We start from the raw sequence: 7,978 nt of genomic DNA, 5'->3' as shown, positions 1-7,978 counted from the left end.
GAAAAGGGGATTCTAAAGACACACCTAATCACACTATTCTACCCAAAATGTTCGAGATAAACTACTAAAAAACACACTTTCCTGCCCGTTTTATGAGACCAAATTTTAGCATAATGTAAAAGTAGACCCGCTCTTTCAGAAAATATGAAAAAGTCAAGTTCGGCTAGGTTGACCCATTTCACTTATTTTCAGTCCTCACGCAAAATCAGTGTATGCGACTTTATGTTCGTTTTGAGGTGCACGGTCACATATGTAATAGAGAACCCCAGTCTTGGCCATTGTTCAGGATCATTGTCAGGGTGTTGAGCACACACTCCCACAAACACTTGTCCCCTGTGCAAAGTAAAACATTTGTACAGAGGGTTGAAAACAGAGCAAAATCTGAATCCTAACTTCAATATAAATCTTGAATTCAATGAAACTGATTGATGCTATCATTTTTTTTAAATTACCTCCATAAAATTGTACGCTGTTCAGCTATTGCTCATATCAATGTTAGTGTACTCTGATAAATAGTTTTCGAGCTATTAAGGATAACAAGCGGAAAACGTTGTTTTTTTTGTTTTTTTTTTTGTACATGTATGTGAATATCATGACCACCTAGGAACTTAATGGATGGAACAAGTTAATGAAATGCTTTGTTACATTAGGCTGTGGGGAAAAGAAACATCCATGAATTCGATATTATTACAAACACAGTACATCCTTCACATACAACATGCAATCGATCAAGTAAAATCAACATACTATTTAGGATACAAGCTTTCTGGACAACTTGAATCTAGCCGTTTGGATAAAATTTGCTCTTGGTGTCCTAAGGTGTAAATCATTGGCGAAATCGTGATGAAAAAAAAAGTTCAATCTATAACCGGGAGGTGGTATGAAAGGAGAGGACACCAAAATCTCTCATTTCAATTCAATTTGCATTCAAATGAAATTTGAATTCCAATAACATATGTTTGCTTTTGATTAATTACAAATTCAAAGGAAACAAAACGTACAATGTATTACAAGAAAAATGCATATGACTTCAGCGATTAAAGGGATTCGATACACTCGATACATTCATTACTACCTAATTTGCCTAGCTCACAGCTGTCTCTTGCTCTCGTCTACAAACCTAAGGCTCTCATGGAAAGAACATCTCCGTAATTAGATTTACATTCATTAACGTAACGGACATTATTTGCCTACTATACAACCGCAAGGCAGACAAAATAGAGTGTCAGGATATAAGCCTAAGACACCCTCATCAACACCTATGAGGAAGTGTAGTTCGGCTTTAACTCTTCATGAGTTTGTTTTTGAAGCATGAAATATGAGTATCAACATGTCTGCCTTGCATCAATGTTTCAGCGTGGGCCTGTAATGGAGCAAATTGAACATTTATACAAATGCGTACAAATTAGGTCGATTATCATGAATAAAACAAGTCTACTTACAATGTAAGTGTCAATGAAATTAAATCTTCGTCTATGCATATACATTGTACCCCACTGTCTCTCCCCTCCTCGGTTCCGCTAAAGTGAATGTCTACACCCTGTATATACGTCTTTTTTACACAGTTATATGAAATGTCAATGATCAATGACTCTTTGATGCCATTTTTTCCATTTCTCGGTTTAAATAAAAGATGCTCTGCTCAAGGGAAGTTGCACATTGTGGGGAAGAGAAGAAAAGGGAAACGAGGCTTGTGTTATCAATTATTTTCTTAGGGAAAGTCTAAATAGACGAGAGATTACAAGATGGACTGAACCCCTATGTATATTTACAGGACAATGTTTGACTTCAGTGCATGGTATTTAGATGTATAGTTACAAAAATATGCAGCAAAATTTTTGTACACCTAAGGTTTTACACAAGTTAAAAAGGAGGTACCGTAGTTTTTCAAGTGAAAAAAAAAACAACGAAAAACAAATGACAACGACAACACAAGAATTATAGCGAATGCTATTAGGCCTGTAAGCGATCGCAATAATATTATGTTCTTTATTCTCAATCCTTCGAGCGTGGGAACGTCGTAGGACAAACAGTCGGACCCTGATGCAGAGTCAACACACACCGTATCACACTTGATCATTACAAAAAGAAACTAAACCCTCGCGTTGAAATAACATATCAAATGGAAACATGAATGTAATCGTAATGTTGCAAGACAAAGTGAAGAAGGCTTTACAGCAGAAGAAGGGCAATGGTTGTGATCCTTATCCTGATCGTGAATCATAACATTGTTTACACCGTAAGGAATGCAAAATTGTCGAGTAAACAAAAACAAAAGCAAAAAAAAAATGACTCACAGAAATGACTATGGAATGACAGAACGCTGCAGAAAGGATTTTTGTTCTAACAGGCTTCATACAAGCTGGCTTTAATCTCGATGCTATACCATGGGACTCTCTTATAAAGTATAACGTCTTGACTCACATCCTGTAACGTGACTCCCTATTTTGTTTGATTCCATGACTGTTATCATAAACGTACTACTTTCAACAGCAGTATCCAATTACTGGTACTGCATTATTTGAGCTCTCCTATTTTAAAGCGTAGCCGCAAATCTTCATACTGCGAGGTGATGCGTTTTCGATAATCCCTGATGCTACACTTTATGATAGCTTCACACATCGGTTTTTTTTTTTCCCAATGTGAACAAAATAGAAGTAAACGTAAGAATTTGATGATACAAATGATGAACATATTATACGAAAGAAGATAAACAACAGTCCAGCTTTTGTATTTTGTATACAAGAATTCCTCAAACTTATTTAGTCAATTAAGAATAATAAAAAGCAAGGTAAACTGTACAACGAATGATCCGCTAAACGAATAGTCTTAATTAACAGCACTGCGTAAGCTGCATGCTATCATTCACTGTTAGAGTATAAAACATTAAATCCTGTCATTTTTTCTCCATTGAGTCCATGCCCTGTATAGATTTACACTGCACTTTTACCATGCATAACATGTTAAATCTGTGATAACTTGTACGTCACAAAAGTCACAATGGAATGTTGTAAAAAAAAATTAGCAAACTTTTGTAATAACAACAAAAATAGTATTAGGATCAGAAGATTTTTTTTTTTTTTTTTTTTGCGATAGACTGGTTATCTGGAATCGTCAAATGCATGGATTTTTTTTTTCGGCATTTAGCTATTAGGAAATAGGCTAATGCTGTATAATTAGGTTGAACCATAGAACTTGAATACCGATATGTTTAATAATAAACCGATCCCTAGAGCTTGATTTTTCAATACTGCGAAGATGACATAACTCATGGAGGTTGGTCTTATATACGCGGAATAATATTTGAGTGGCATATCACCGTCGTGTGCCTCCACGTCTGCCTGCAGTGCGCCACCACAGTCCAGACATGAGACCAATGTAGATATAAACGACCCGCAGATTTACGGCCTGTTCAGGAAGTCCGTACCGAATGCACGAGTACTGATTTGCTTCGTGGTAAGAACACTTCAAACCGTAATGACGTTACCAGTATTCCATGTTGCCAGGAAGACCATCTTTTAGTGTTTGCAGTAATATTAATAAATGTGTAATTCCATAGTTTGCATGAAAATAATTCTCATATAAATATGTATGTGAACCAAGGGAGAGAGTGATATATACAGTGTAGTTGTGTATTTTCATCAGTTTTCCCCCATAACTTTCTTGCAGACGACACACTTGCACACCTAGATGATCGACATGGCGCATCAACCTCTAGTCACAGGCGGGATCTTGTTGTTCTTGGTGAATTCCTGTGGTAAGATATCTTTCCACAAAATTTCTAATCGCATTGTGTGTTTTTGTAATAAAGTATGTCATAAAAGTGCATATGAACTCTTCCAACAGCATTCATATTCCAATCAAATCTTTCCAAGTTATATCTCCTCTTTCAGATTGTTTGTTTTTAAAACTTCTGCGAGAATTTCATACGAAGAAGATGACACACTTCAAGCAAGACCATGGAATTATTTTCTTTTTTCAACCAATGCTTTTTCTATTTCTTATAACGTCTTTCGATAATACATCCGGAAATTTCGATGTTGATGTACTTTGCGAATAATTTCCTGGGCTCCTTTTTACAAAATACTTCATCTTAAATACATCTTAAAATATCACTTGAAAGTCTTCTTACTTGCTCCAGACAATGACTTCGTCAATTTTAAATCACTTCATTTGAACTTTATCTGCAGTTGCGATATCTTTGAATGTTCCAAATACCTTGACGGCTAACCGCCGAATCACTGCGCGGTGTACCGAAAACGGAGTGTTTGAGTCGCAGGCAGCGAGCTGGTTCTTGGACGGCGTCCAGATCACTAGGGGCGTGGTCACAAACAGCAATCAAGCTAGACAAGACGAAGGCTGGGGTTACCAGGGAAACACGCGATCAAGCCAACCTACAGAAACCTATCGTATAGGCTGACCGGAAAAAATACAGGATCGCCGTGAAAAGTGATTTCGAAGTGTTGACTCAGACAAGACTATACTCATCTTTCGGTATACTGCTACTCCGTCTGTGCAAGGCGATGAGTTACCAAGTAAATCTTTCTAGAAACGTCCGCCGACGGTGATGGATTTCTGCCGAGTAGATCTGTCATAACACTTGACGGGGTGATCACTGGCATTTTGATGCGTTGAGATGACTTCTCAGGATACAATGAAGATAATGAGAGGATGAAAAAAAGTAAGCTGTGGCAATGAAAATTAAGAAAATGTGAGAACCTCTACAACAACATCTTACCAGGATGATGTGCTTAATTTATTAATATTGTTTAACTTTAATTGGATCTGACAATAAGCTGAACATACTCTCACTAAAATATAAAAGTACTATTGCCCATAAGAATCTTGACAACATACCATACATCCATATTATATGAGTGCATATTATATAAACATATGTGTAACTACAATTATACTGATATCAAAGATCAAAACCCCAAACTCTATTCATTTCAATAGTGTGCAATTTGTTCAGCTGTTGGTATAAAATAATAACATTTCATAATCAAAAGTAGCATCGTATTCATATACAAAATGGTATTCAGTGGTCCATGGTTGGCTTCTATACATTTCCTTTAGTACGAAGCTAGTTTACCTATTCAAATGAAGTATATGAAGGAGAGTAAGTGAAGACGTTTCACAAGGCCTCCGCAGAGAGACGACAAAGACGGAAGTAACCTTTGTGCAGTGAAACGCATATGTGATAGAAGATCTTCCTTATTTCCATCCCTGGGGACGACAGCTGTATCATTCCCTGTTGAACAAAGGCTCTGAAATCTTATGAAACTAGTGATAAGATTTTGAAGTTGTTAAAAATAGCTGAATAAAGTACAGCATGTGTTTTCACTGTTCATTTCGATGAATTGTTAGGAAATACGTTAGGCACAAAATACAGCCATTGAATCGGCTTCTCTATGTTTCTAGGAAAGACGGAATATACATAAAATGAAATACTCACACACCGTGAGTACTTTCATGAAGAACAAGAGGAGATAGATATTAGTTCTAACTATATTCAGTAGAGGTAGACATACTATTTACATGAACAAACGTTATTTTTTATCGCATTTCGACCAACCTTTTCTGCCACGTCCCTCTGAACGGAAATGATAATTATTGACACTCAATCGTAATATAAGTGATCGTCTCATTGGTATGCATAATGGGATATCTTGCTTGTCTAAAAGATATAGCAATTTTTCAGCATTGCCATTGTAATTAAACAAATGATGCAGTTTCTTGACCGACGTCGACGGAAGTAACATTTAGGGCGCTTAATGCAAAAATCCTTCTAACTGCTTGAAATTCGAATACATCTACATGGGTCATGTAAAAGCAAAGAAGGAACAGAACTTCTAGAAACTCAAGAATATCAAACACTTTTCTCTCTTTCGTAGGAATTGCTGAGAAATAAGGATTCTGTATCCAATCAGTAACATATGTGTATCGACCAAAAAGAAGCAAACAGCATACCGGACTTCGACTACTCTACGGCTTTCTAGCATGATCTCTGAAATCACAGATTTTCGCCGATGAGGTGTAATAGTCAGCTATTTGGAATAGAGAAAGAGATAGAAAAAATCACATGCGTTTGGTTTACGTTTTAAATTTACTATCATGCGCGTACGAATGAATATAAACGTCATTACAGCTGCGTAGTTTCTTCCCAGCTCCCTGCAGGACAACAGCATGTTTGCGTGTTCGCATCTGAAATCCTGAAAAGAAATGGAAAAGTTTTGTGGTTTTCACCGTTTTGAGCAATCCTACGTATCTACTGGCTGCATAATGCTTATGAAAAAATAGCAGTCTACAGATGGGGTAGGATTTTAGCGTGAAATGGGAGATGTGACATTTAAAAGTAGAAACCAAACATGATCCCGAAGTAATTATACATCTTAAGCATTAACCAGGTGTTTTGTTAGTATAACGAATTAGGAATTGATAAATGTAATAATTACAGTTGCTCCACTTGACCTATTGAAGTTGATAGAGTTATCTTATGCAGTATGCCTGTTTACGTGTTTTTGACCAGTAGCGAAGAGAGATTAGGACCCAACATGACATCCGAGACACGCACGCCAAACAAGTTACCTGGTTTCTGTGGCATAAATATCAAACTTTCTATCGGCCTCTCTACGTACTAACATCAAATACTGCAGCGACCGTTGCTATTACTACAAGACGTATTACAATGTCAACAGTGCGTTGACCTTCACCCCTTCCTCCTCTCATCACGGGAAGACGCTACAGTGCATCATTTCCGGTTCTCAACAATCAGCCACTCTGAACGTAAGACGTATGTATCCAGTATCATTATACAGTTTCATGAGTTAAGTTGCGATAGGTTATGATATAATATTATATATATATATATATATATATATATATATATATATATATACATTATGAAGAACTAAGTGCCGCCAAAAAGCGCTAAATCCATTGAAAAATGACGGATTTAGCCCTTTTTGGAAGCAAGCTCTAGATATATATATATATATATATATATATATATATATATGTGTGTGTGTGTGTGTGTGTGTGTGTGTGTGTGTGTGTGTGAGTGTGTGTGTGGGAGTGAGTGTGTGTGTGTGTGTGTTTTCATGTTTGTTTTGACGTGTAAAGCTTTGGCACAGAAAAGGCAATTCAATTGATATTTCATGTATAGTAGTATACCACCAAAGCATATTTTGATCGCTCTCGACAGGTGATAAATCAATGCATTTTGAGTCTTCAGGTGGAGAAAAAAAGCTGCAAATGCACATCTCCTGTTCTTGAAGAAAAAAAAAATCAAACAATTAGTTAGTGTGTACGACTCCGATCAGATCAAAAATAATAATAGAAATAAAAAAGGAAAGACACAATTTGGTTATTACATAATATCATTCTCAAGAAAGAATAGAAATATAAGATTGACAGAAAAATAGGGCCTAGATGAATTGTGTAAGCGCTTGTTGAGTGAAAATGTTTATCGTCAGATCGTCGGTTTTTCTTTTCCAATGAAAATATGTGACAGTGCACCTCAAAACGAACATAAAGTCGCACACACTGATTTTGCGTGAGGACTGAAAATAAGTGAAATGGGTCAACCTAGCCGAACTTGACTTTTTCATATTTTCTGAAAGAGCGGGTCTTCTTTTACATTATGCTAAAATTTGGTATCATAAAACGGTTAGGAAAGTGTGTTTTTTAGCAGTTTTTCTTGATCATTTTTGGTAGAATAGTGTGATGAGGTGTGTCTTTAGAATCCCTTTTTCATTTCTGAAAAACCTTGTCCACACTCTTCACTTTCAACTCTAATAACTTTTGAAAAGATAGTGCTACTGCTTTGCAAAACTGGCAATAATTATTGACAGAATGTGTAAATGAGGCATGCTTAATTTCAGTTTAATCCGATAATCCCTTCATTGTTGTTACTCTGGTGGTTTACTTCCTGTCTTTTTGTCCCATACATCGCACAGCCAGCACGGTTTGGTAA

General features: G+C 36.4%; 1 long non-coding RNA gene across 1 annotated transcript; it reads left to right on the top strand.

The window, feature by feature from the left end:
* Positions 1–3,353: 3,353 nt before the first annotated feature.
* LOC139722415 (uncharacterized) lies at positions 3,354–5,471 on the top strand. The gene is made up of 3 exons (XR_011710279.1): positions 3,354–3,456; positions 3,670–3,757; positions 4,191–5,471. It is a non-coding gene; the product is annotated as an uncharacterized lncRNA (long non-coding RNA).
* The last annotated feature ends 2,507 nt before the right edge of the window (positions 5,472–7,978 follow it).

Source organism: Diadema antillarum, unplaced genomic scaffold (assembly GCF_040938485.1).
Source record: "Diadema antillarum isolate AM-2024a unplaced genomic scaffold, OU_Dant_1.0 scf00000165, whole genome shotgun sequence".
NCBI classification, from domain to species: domain Eukaryota; kingdom Metazoa; phylum Echinodermata; class Echinoidea; order Diadematoida; family Diadematidae; genus Diadema; species Diadema antillarum.
This window is presented reverse-complemented; position numbering and strand designations above follow the sequence as displayed.